The sequence below is a fragment of the Chrysochloris asiatica genome, unplaced genomic scaffold, assembly GCF_000296735.1.
Source record: "Chrysochloris asiatica unplaced genomic scaffold, ChrAsi1.0 scaffold00016, whole genome shotgun sequence".
Classification (NCBI taxonomy): domain Eukaryota; kingdom Metazoa; phylum Chordata; class Mammalia; order Afrosoricida; family Chrysochloridae; genus Chrysochloris; species Chrysochloris asiatica.
The window spans coordinates 15,486,577-15,498,614 of record NW_006408534.1 but is presented as its reverse complement, the minus strand read 5'-3'; the positions used below and the strand labels follow the sequence as shown (position 1 = coordinate 15,498,614).

Here is a 12,038-nt window from a genome sequence, read left to right as displayed (position 1 = left end):
TCTCATAATCTGTTTCAGAATCTCCACCCTACAAAGAATGAAAGTCTTGGCATTTACCTCGGAGAACCATCCAATCTAATCTTACCCCAGCTACACATGGCCCCCAAACCTCAAGGTTCTGCATTCCTGTTTCCACCATGCCAGATTCAGAGAAAGAAAAGGCCATCTTCAGTACGAAGGTTTTCCCAAAAGCATCAAGGCGTGAATACAAACCCATCCTCTAGGTTTAAAATTCTATATTAGAAGCAACTTGAGCCTTTCCTCAAAGGTCACTAAGGTACTAGGTCCTTCAGAGGAAGCTTGGGACCTGTCAGGGGCGAGGCCCTGCTGTATCGGGCCACTAGCTCTGCCTGTCCAGTAGCACTAGCCAGACCCATGGACAAGCTCCTCTGCATCTACTCAGCCTTCATCCTGCACAACAATGAGGTGACATTCTCAGAGGATAAGATTAATGCCCTTATTAAAGCAGCCAATATAAATGTTGAGCCTTTCTGGCCTGGCTTGTTTGCCAAGGCTCTGGCTAGCATCAACATGGGGAACATCACTGGTAATGCAGGGGGCTGGTGGACCTAGTCTTTCCACCCCTGCTGCCTCAGCTAAGAAAATAAAAGCAAAGAAAGAAAAATCCAAGGTGCCCAGTGACACGAGCTTCAGCCTTTTTGTGACAAGCTCAATTTAAAAATAAAAGTAAGAAAATGCAGGCAACTTGAAGTGTAAGAGCTCTAAACTGCAGATGGAGCAACTACATTCCTTAGACTGGTAGCTAGTGAGAAACAGACTTTAGCACAATCTTTTCTAAGATTCTTTAACCTACAAAAACACTTGAACTGAAGAATTTCTGGTTAACCTTTTCAGACCCATCTAGGAATCATCAGATCAGTATCAGGGATTCCAAGGGCCCCAAATCAAGAACCTTTATTTTAATAATGTCCTGTGGCTAAAGTGCTAACCAAAGAGGCCGGTGGTTCGAACTCACTAGCTGTCACAAAAGATAAGGCAAAGACAGCCTGTTTCCATAAAAATTACAGCCTTGGAAGCCCTATAGGGCAATTCTGCTCTGTCCGACAGTCTCTATGAATCAGAGTCAACTCAGCAGCAACGGGTCTTTTACTACATCATTCAATAAGTAAAAAGTCTTGTGAAGTCCTTCATGTTATCCAGTCAAATCTCCAAGTCTTTGCCTCCAGGCCACAACCTCCAGGCTATTTCTCATGGTGATTCCTCAAATACTTAAGGATAGAAGTCCTAGTTCTTCCTGAGTCAATAAATTGTAAAGTAGGATAATGCATCCTTTGCTCCCAACCTACAAACAGCTGGGAAAGTGAGCCATGGATCTTGGAGGTGGGAGACTGAGAGCAATTGCTCTCCCTGCCCAGATTCCCACCTTCACCTGCCAGGATTTTGCCATTCCTTACCTACTATCAATTATCACCTCCGTCTCACTGCCTCACCACCACCAGAAGGTGTACCAAAGGGTGTACTCAATTCTTCGGGAGGAGAGGGCAAGAAGGGGGATCTTCTCCTCTAAGCAGCCACTTTCCTAGGCTCATCAGCTGCAGCAGCTACCACCAACCAGAGTCACTACCTTCAAATCAACCCCTAGTCTCGCTGGCTGGCTCCCTTCCTTCCACATGGACTGCTGATCTAATCAGACCAGGTATCTTCCTGGATGACCCAAAGACCATGTTCCCAGAAGTGATGAGAGACCCCTCAGTCAGCAAAGGGTACTGCAGGTGGTAGAGGGCAGGATGGGGTGAGGGGTCTTCTAAGGCCCTGCCAGGCCTTCCACAGCGGGTGGGCACCAGGCTGCTCAGCAAGCTCCCTAGGTCTAGAAGGAGTGGTGCCTGACACAACCCTTCTTACTCCCCCTCAGCCCCTTTGTTTCTCTTCTCAATCCCTCCACTGTGAGTTCCTTAAAAATTACTCTTCCCCCACAACTTCCCCCAGCTTGTCAGATGCTACTGCTGATAGCTGTTAAGCATCCTCAACCCACTAGGTGCAGGAGAACACGCACCCGGCAGGGTTTGAGCTGGTGGAGGAGGAAGGGGCCTCGATCTGGGTAGGGGAAAGAAGAAGGGGGTGGGGAGCCGCAGGAGGCAAGAGGGAAAGGGGAAGAGGGGAAAGATGGAGCGGCTGGGTGGGGGAGGGGCCTCATTAGAATAGTCTGCCTAGGGCAATTCGGGGAAGGCATCCTTTACTCCATTTTCACCCCAGCTCTCCTCCCTGGGCAAACAATAGGAGAGAATGGTTAACTCCCGGGCTCACAGAATTGTGGCTAAAGGTCCCAGCCCCCAGTTGCGATCACACAGCCTTAGGCCTTTTACCTTGGACCTACTTTCCAACCTCCAAACATGTGGGCTCCAGGAAGCCACTTCACCAGGAGTTTGTCCATCCAGGGAAAAGCCACTAGGAAGTGCCACTCTCATGCTGTGGCTCGGCCTACCCCGACTAGGTTCCTGCGGCCCATCCAATTCCCTCTTCTGAGGCAGATGTCCCACCTCCACCTCCCTGTGGGACTGGGGCCGCTTCCAGTTTCAAAGGTCAGAGGTCTGAGCGACATTGCCCCAGGCTCCAGACTCCCCACTGGGGCTATCCTAGACCAGTACCAGGCTGCCTGCCCCCCCAGCACCCACTGATATGAGGGTCCTGTCAGGGTCCCATCACTCCTTCCCATCCCTTCTTTTTGGCTGCCAGCTCAGTGGCTCCCAGGAAGATGCAGGAGAAGAAGCTGTCCATCTCAAGAGGCCGCAGAGTTGGCACAGCCAAGAAGACAGCGTGGCTTACCAGCCTGCAATACAGGTCAATAAGGAAATGCCAACAACCCATCAACCAACTAGTTCAACAAAAATGCTGCTCCCAAACCAACTTCTAGCCTACCAACTCCACTCTGCTCGGGGTGGCTGCTCCCCGAGTCTTCATTTACCACTGTCTCAGGCTCTCTTGCCTGGGTTTCCTCTTCCTGTCCCCTTAAAACGCAAGGTTTTAGCCCAGTCAAGAGAGAGGCCTTGGGCTCCTGAGAAGGGAGTACGTGGGACAGCACTTAACTCAGCATCTCCAAAACTCAACCAAGGCAGAGAAGCCTCGGTTCCTGCCGACCAAGGAGGCATACTTGACTCTTTTCAAATATAGAGGGCTACAGCCAGCCCAGAGAACCTCCCACCGGCCCCAGCCGCCTCCCCGCCCCCAGTCTCCCCAGGGCTGAGTCCAGGAACCTACCCATAAGGCCAGGTGCAGCCCCTCTGTGGTCCCGCTCAGGTGTGAGCCCTGGCCCTGAAGCTCTGTAAGTAGCTGCCCGTCTAGGGGGAGGGGAAGGGGGCGATGGGGCTGGGGGCGGAGGGGGCCAGAGAAAGGGGGAGGGGGGATGTGGGGGGGAGGGATTGAACATTTTCTTTGTCTAGAACTCCAAGTCACGTGGGCTCCGCTGGAGTGCCTGGTTGGCTGCAGAGAACCGAGGGAGGGGGCCGGCTCTCAGACGCTGGCAGTGGGCCAGCCCCTCTCCTCCGGTCCGAGGGGGCGCGGGCCGGCTCTGGGCCCTGGGGGTGAGGCTGGGCCTCCGCCCGTTCCCAGGGCCCCGCCCCAGTCAGGCTAAAGGGAGCGCCCACCCCCTCTTCCCGGGGAGGGCGTTTACCCTTCCCCCTCCACCCCAACTCTGGAAGAGATTAGCTTGGAGCCGGGGGCGAGGTTGGGAGCCTGCGGGGAGCGGAGGAAGGAAAGCTGGGGAGGGAGGAAGGGGCTGCTCTTTAGCCGCGGAGGTAAACTGGGAACCTTGGGAGAATCAGTTGCCCCGGGCAAAAGAAAATGGGCGGATTCCAACAGTCTGGGAGAGCTAGGAGAAAGTTGTTAAAAAGTGAATCTCCAAGAAGTTGCAACCCTAAAGGAGCTTACAGTTGAGGGAGGAGGCCGAGGCAGCTGTAGGAAAACTCAATAGAATGCTGAAATGGACAGAAGGCGCTGGCACAGAAGTTGGGAGCACTCCAGAAGAACTGTTGTGGGAGGAAAGCCTCCCCTCTTTCACAGCACAGGTGGATGGGGTGGGGGGTGGGGGGAGCTTGAAATAGGTGGCCCGAAAAGTTGGGGCTTTGTCAACCTCTTCTTGTCAAGTCTCAGAATCCCGCGGGTCACTTAGGTTTTCTTCGAATTTCTCATGTTTTCTCTTTGCAAGGGCGCTAATGCAAACGTAGGTCAATTCCTTCACTCCCAGGAACTACTATCAGAGGCTCAAGCAAAGGACAGTACTCTTCTGGAACCTCCAAGTGCAATCTCAGCCATTTGAAGTTCCCTCCTCACTCCTGGCAGTGGCACCTTCCCTCCAAAACACACACACTGAGGCTCCCCACTCACAGACTTGCATTTGGTTGGTTGGTTGGTTGGTTGTAGCATTAGGTAAAAAAGGAAATGTAGGCTCTGCCCTCAAGGAGTTGACAGACTCATTAAGACTTTAGAAGATTTGAAAGACAAACATATTTAAAGATAACTGTGCCACAAATACCAAGCAGAATGGGCCAGACAACTAAACAGGTTGGTATAAATGATACATGAGGTTGGAGAGGTCTGTGTAGAGCAGAGGATGGACCTGGAGGATGAATGTGGAATGAGGTCAGATGGGTAGGGTAAGTAGGAGAGGTTAGGCTGAGGGAAGAGGAAAACTCCTTGCTTTCCCCCTCCCCAGTTGCATGTCTAAAAAGCACAGAGAAAGGTTTGATAGTGGGAGGCAGCCAGGTGTGTCTAGTAGTAGTAAAGAATATCTTCAGGTTTTCTGACTAGATGAATGGATATTTTAGAAAGATTTGCCTGGTTTCCGTTTGTAAGAAAAATTAAAGGGAAGAAAGAGCTCCCAGTTTGGTTAGTGTCACTTGACAGAAGACCTGGATTTGGGTTCTGATTCCACTACCTTGACCTTGACAAGTGACTTAACCTCAGGAAGCATGTTTTGTCATCTGCAAAACAAGAGTGATGACATCTGTCCTCACAGGCCCTGGGATACCAGCATCTCTTAAGGTGCCTGCCTCCCAGGCAGTCAACTGGGATAAATCAGGTAGAATAGGCACTAATATAATGAGGTCAAGACACTGACCACTGTCCCTCTGGGGCACTATCAGAGCAAGCAAGCTTTAAAGAAGAAAGAGGGCTCCAAGTCAGAGAGCGGAGCCATTGAGTCAAGTGGGTTCTAAGTTGAGCTGCTATCTGCAAGGTCAGCAGTTTGAACCCACCAGCTGCACCATGGGGGGAAAGATGAGGCTTTCTGCTCCTGTAAACATTTACAGCCTAGGAAGAAACCCTATACAGGGTTGCTATGGGTCAGATTGACTGACAGCATGCAGTAGCAGCAACCCTGTAATAGAGTCGAGCTCCCTCGCGTTTCTGAGACTAAATCTTTTACAGGAGCAGACAGCCTCATCTTTCTCCCATGGAACACCTGGTAGATTTGAACTGGCTGACTTTGCATTTAGCAGCTCAACAAATAACCCACTAGGATACCAGGCTCCTTTTAAAGTCATGCATACTTGGGGGTTTCTGTGGATTAGCTGGTAGGTTTGAACCACCAATCTTGTGGTTAGCAGTCTAGTGCTTAGCCTACAGTGCTGTACCAGGACTGCTGTAATTAAGTGCTGTCAAATCAGTTCTGACTCATAGCGACCCTGTATAGGGTTTCTGAGGCTTGGAGTCTTTGTGGAAGCAGAAAGCCTCATCTTTCTCCCAACTGCTAAGGAATGTAATAAGACTGTGTACCTCACGGGTACCTCTCAGTGTCCAGGCCCTATCTGTGGGCCACCTTAACTCCTCCATACCTCAACCCAGGCCTCCTCTCAAAATAAAGGGTTTGATTCTGATTTAGGAGTTCATTCAAGCACTCTGTCTCATCTATGACATCTCGTTTTCCAGTAAACACAGCTGAGCACTTCAGACTCTCTGTCTTTGGTTTTCTTTGGGCAGAAATGACACCATAGCATATAGCCAGGGCTTACGTGTCAGGAACTGACCAAGCTTGTCAGTATAGGCATTACTTTTTCTAGGCCTACTTGTAGACTCTCCCCACCAACTGCCAAACCTCCTTATTCTCATCTTTGAAAATAAACATCACATCTTACTTCTTCCATACAACTTCCCAACTTAAGCACAGGAAGCCTAGTTTCAAAGGTCCCCCCTATAAGCCTAGGGCACCTTCCTTCACCTCTAGCTATGCAGACAGGAAGCATTATCCTTTTATATATAATGAGAGTCACTTACAGATTTTTGTCTTTTGTGGTCAGTGAACAGATCCAACATAGGAGAGACTGTGAAGATCTAAGGCACGTGATTTTAATAGTAAAAGGTCAGGGAGGCTGCCTCTGAGGACCCTCAGGTCACATATGACCTCTACCTTCTTAAAAGTAATCCTCCTTGGGCAATTACTAGGAGATCAAGATCCAAAAGAACACATTGCCATCAAGCTAATTCTGACTCATAGAGGCCATATAGTACAGGGTAGAATTGCCTCATAAGGTGTCCAAGGCTGTAATCTTTAGCTCTGGTAGCATAAGTGCATTACGCACTGGACTTCTAACCGAAAAGTCAGCAGTTTGAATCCACCAGCCACACCTCGGAAACCATATACAAGGCTGCCATGAGTCGGAACCAACTTTAAGGCACTTAACATGAAGAAGAAATCTTTACAGAAACAGACTGCTACATTTTTCTCCCAGAGAGTGGCCAACAGGTTCAAGCTGTCAACCTTTCAGTTAACAGCTGAGCACTTGGCCATTGTGTCACAAGGGCTGTATGTGGTTAAGTGCTATTAAGGTTCTGACTCATAGCCCACCCTGTATAGGGTTTCCGAGGAGCGGCTGGTGGGTTTGAACTGCCAACCTTGTAATTAGTAGTCCAGTGTTTATCCTACCCACATCAAGACTCTGGGCTCCTATAGTGTCCTCATGGTCATCGAATGCAATTAATTAGGTTCTGACTCATAGTGACCATGCATAGGGTTTCCAAGGAGCAGCTGGTTGGTGAGTTTGAACCACCAACCTTTCGGTTAGTAGTTGAGTGCTTATCCTACTATGTCACACCAGGACCCCTATATGTTGTTGTTAAGTACCACTGAGTCAGTTCCGACTCATAGTGACTCTGTATAGGGTTTCCGAGGAGTGGCTGGTGAGTTTGAACCGCCTACCTTGCAGTTCAAACTGACTTTGCATTTCCAATGACCCCTATACAGTCACTCTGAAATGTTGAAATTGACTAATGATGCAGACCATGAGTGATGACCTCTGCCTTCCCAGGTCCTAGCACACCAGTATCTCTTGAGGACAATGAAATAATGTGCCTAGGGATGTGTACAATAAGCCACCTTGTTAGGGATGTTATAAAACTATGTTGAAAGGCAGAGCCCCTGGATGAAAAGAAGATATGGTGGAATGTTGGAGAGGATGTACCTAATATGGTCCAAAAGAAAGGGTGACTTGAATGGTTGAAACACGACCCTCTCTGTTTACAACATGCCAACAGCAATGATCCAGTAGCTGGCCACCAAAGCCTGATGGAAGTACCTCCTGAGGACACCTGACTCTCTCAGCCCTGAATCTATATTCATCCACAAACTTCTAAACATACAATTCCCCAGTCACTCCCGCCACATTCCAACGTTCAATAGATATACGTGGCTACTGAACACAGACAGATGACAGACTATTTCTAGCATCATAGAGAATCCTATTGGACAGAATTCTATTGGCTCATCCTCATCACCTCCATTGTAAAATCACTCCATTCCTTCACTGTACTCCCAAGTTATTGTTAAATGCCATCGAGTTGGTTCCAACTCATAGTGACCCTGCATCCTTGCAGTTCAAACCAACCTTGTGGTCCAGTGTTTAGCTTACAATGCCACACCAGGACTCCCATAGCACGCTGTAGCACCTGCCAATCCTTGCCTTGTATTAAGGTGATTCCATACTCATCTTTATCCTTCACAAGGTTATAAATGCTTAGAAGGCAAGGATTGGGTTCTATTCTTTCATATGGAAGGACAGCACCTTGCGCATAAGATAATTAAGTATGGTGGTGGTGGTGGTGTGCTCTGGAGTACGTTCTGACTCATAGAGAACCCGTATAGGATTTCCGAAGCTATAAATCTTTACGGGAGCAGAAAACCTCATCTTTCTCTCTAGGAACAGCTAGTAGTTTCGAACTGCCAACCTTGAGGTTAGCAGCCCAACTCGTAACCACTACACTACCAGTGCTCCTAAAAGGATTAAGTATAGTGTTCTATGAATTGAATTTAGCTTGGTCTCAGGCTTCCACTGAGAAATCCAGTGGAAGAGGCTGTGGGACTCTCCCTTAGCACAATACTAATAGTCACCATGAGGTCCCAAAAGAGGCCAGGAAGCTTTGTTTTCCTATTCCTCTTCAATCCATATGGAGATGGCAAGCAAATGACCAGCACCAGGCTGCTGGCAGCAAAGCTAAAAATAGCCACAGAGCCAACAGCATGGAGTTCACAGGACTTGTTGCTAGGGAGACCAGTCACAGAGAGAGCAACTAAGCAGGAAGAAAGTGTCAGATGGGCACCAGAGAGCAGAGGCCATGTTGGGGGGGGGGCCTCTCAGTTGACAGAGGTCCAAGACTCCCACCTAGAGATGTTTTGCCTTCTGGCAGCTCCTGAATATGCTCTAAGTGGGACAAACGTCCCCCCCTTCCCCTGAGTAACCTATCTCCATGGAAACCACCATTACTGGGGTGAAGTACCAGCCCCTGGAAGGGAGGCCTCTGCCTAGAGCTAGTTGTTATGGCAACATCTCCCCTTCCTGTCACTCTCTTCTTGGCTTCTCCTATGGGGAGAAGGTGGGGGCCTGGTCTTGGCTTAGCCAGCATGACCTGGAAACACCCTCGTTTTGACAAGACTAACCTGCAAAGGGTCTTCATAAGCTCTTAAGATTTCTAAAAAGTCCATCAGTCCTCAGCACAGGGCAATGGAGCCTTTTCGATCCTTGAGGACCTTGCAGATCATTTTATCAGGTAGATCCCAAACTCACCTGCATCAGGATCATCCTAGTAGGTTTTTAAAAATAGTTTCTTGGACCCTACTCATGGAGATAAGAAGCTCTGGTAGCGTAGTGGTTACAAATCGGGCTGTGAACCACAAGGTCAGCAGTTCGAAACTACCAGCTGTTCCGCAGGAGAAAGATGAAGCGTTCTGCTCCCATAAAGATTTACAGCCTCGGAAACCTAGTGCAGGGTCACTATGAGTCAGAACCGATTCCACGGCACACAGCCACCATCACTCATGGAGATGGGTAGGGCCTAGGGATCTACTTTTAAAGCCTCCCCTAGGCAATTCTGAAGGAGTCCCTGGGTGTACTGCAAATGGTTAAATGCTGAAAGGTTGGCATTCCTACCCAACCAAAAGCACATGAGGAAACAGGCCTAGCAATGTCAGCCTCCACAAAGTCACAGCCTTGAGAACCTTCTGGAACAGTTCTACCATGCACGCATTGGAATCAACTCAATGGCACCCGACAACAACAGGTGATTGGAATAACCAGCCAGGCGTAGAAACTACTAATGGCCTTGGCTGCCTCTGTTACAACTGAGGAAACAGGCTCAGAGAGGACCGAGCTCACTCCAAGAGTCAGCACCCTGAATTTAAAAAGGAGTTGTCTGGAGAGGGGGTAGGGGACTGTAGAGGAAGCACTTGCTCCACTCCCCCACCCCCTTCTCCCCTGCAACCTGGGCCTTTCTTTCCCTTCTATCTCACTCTTAAGCCAGAACCTGCTGTTTTCTATCTGTTAGTGGATGGTGATTTCAAACTAGACTGCTTGATCAGCTCTCCCCTGTGTCAGAAATTACAGATGGCCCCAAGAAGAAGGTAATGGGGCTAGGGACTCTGGCTTCCAGAGAGTGTACAGTGTTGTGGTAGCCGAGGAGAATGATTGGAGGCTAAAAGAGAATGACATCTTCGTCCTGAAGAAAAACAAGTGCCACCATGGCAACTAGCGTGTTGGCCTGGCTGGGCTCTGTGCCATTACCCCAAACCTGGGCCCTAGGGCAGCATCTCCTCTCTAAGTCTAAGGAGGGGTGCAGCATTTGGGCAAATGCATGAGGCAGGACACTCTATCCCACATGACAATGCAGTTTCAGAACCTACAGGGGGCTGTGCCTGGGACCAACGTCATAGCCTGCCTGGAACATGCTAGAGGATCTATGAATCCTGAACACCTGCAATAAATAGCTAGGCCTGGGGGAGGACACTGTGAGGTATAAGAGATGAGCACCCACCCTTCTGTTACTCACAGCCTAATTGTGTACCCCAAACTCATCCCAATGAAGCCACAGCCCTCATTTGAGACAGCATACAATTAGATGGTAAATCAGCGGTACAGATGCTTTCTACAAGTGCTGAAGAAACCCGAAGCAGCCCAAATCAGTCAAGGCAGGAACACTCAAGAGATGCTGCGAGGAGGATACGAGTGAACTAGAAATGAGCCCACCTTCACAGGTGCCTCAGACAGGGATGGCTTCCTCCTTAAGAGCATCTGGATTACATTCATTTCCGGGCAGGTGGAGGGAAGGAACTGAGAAGCACAAGCAGGGCTGTATGCGGGCTGTATGCTTGTGCAGGGTTTGCTCTATCAACACACGGATTCAGATAAACCCTTCTGAATACTGAAATTCAGATCTAGCTGTAAAATGCAGAATGGGGAGTCCTTCCCTCTGAGTCCTTCTCTTGGGGCAAACCTCTATCCCAGGGTCTTCCCTGGCTTCCTCATCCTCTCCACTTCCCTAATGGTCTAGACTTGGAAGCCTGAATTCTCTAGACCCACTATTAAGCTTCGGTAGCTGCAGCTGAGACTCCTTCCTCGGCGAGCCCATTTGCTTTCTCTTTTCCACAGTTCTTCACAAACCCAACTCTTCCCTCCTGATTCTTTCAGCCCCTCAGCAGGGACTGCTGGGTCTGCACTTCTCCACCTGTGTGTCCTACTGTGTGGATCTGGGCAGGACTTCCAGGATGGGGTGGAAGAGATACAAGTCCTCAGACCTCACTCAGTCCTCCTGCCCTCTCCCAGGGAAAATCCAGCAGAAGGAGTGGGGAGGCCAAGTCTTAGACTGAGCCAGGTATTATTCTAATGGCAAGACCTTAAAAGCACCTAGCTTCTTGGGATCTGGCTTTCCTAATGGGGTCACAAATATCTGTTGAATACCACAATTAGGATTAAAGGAAGTTAGGCAGGGGTGGGGGTGGTGGAAATCATTCATTGTAGGTTAAAGAAGGACTTCTCACATGCGGGAGTCCCTGAGTGGTGTAAGCCATCCAGCTGGCTGCTAATTTAATAGGCTGGAGGTTCAAATTCACCCAAAGGCACCTTGGAAGAAAGTCTGGCGATCTGCTTCTAAAAACTCAGCCGCTGAAAACCCTCTGGAGCACAGTTGTACTCTGACACACCTGGGGTCTCCATGAGTCACAATCAGCTCGATAGCAACAGGTTAAGATTTAAGCGGCAGAAGGAACCTTACGACAAGCTTGCTTTAGGATGCCTTGGTATTGTCTCCTTGCTTTAGAAACTGGACCCTAGATAGGAAAAGAACCAGGTAAATCTTACCAGCCTGAGCTGTTTTCTCCACCTCCCCCACTCATTTCCTATTCTGGGGGGGTGAAAGGGCCTAAAGCATCACCATTCAGATTCAGGCATGCAGACCCTCTCAAGTTTCAGGGTCCAAAGAGAAGACTCCAGGAGGAGCCCCGCTGACGGACACAGCAGTAAATTGTTGCTGAAAACAGCAGGAACATCTCCATCCCAAAGGAAACAGTTGGATTCCAGTACCAAGTCCTTTCCGGTTTCCCCTAAGCACTACTCTAGAAAAGGACTCCCAGCCTGTTGTTGTTAAGTGCTGTAGAGTTGGTTCTGACTCATAGCGGCCCTGTATATGGTTTCTGAGGAGCAGCTGGTGGGTTTGAACCTCCGACCTTGAGGTTAGTAGTCCAGTGCTGATCCTACAGCGCCACACCAGGAAAGCCTGCATCTCTTCCTCAGCTCTTTAGTTAAGAATGTCTGTATTGTAAC

The 12,038-nt window shown here is 49.3% G+C and overlaps 1 protein-coding gene across 1 annotated transcript in view; it reads right to left on the bottom strand.

The window, feature by feature from the left end:
* DNMT3A (DNA (cytosine-5-)-methyltransferase 3 alpha) overlaps nt 1–12,038 on the bottom strand; it is a 123,197-nt gene that overhangs the window by 18,493 nt on the left and 92,666 nt on the right. The window lies entirely within an intron of this gene.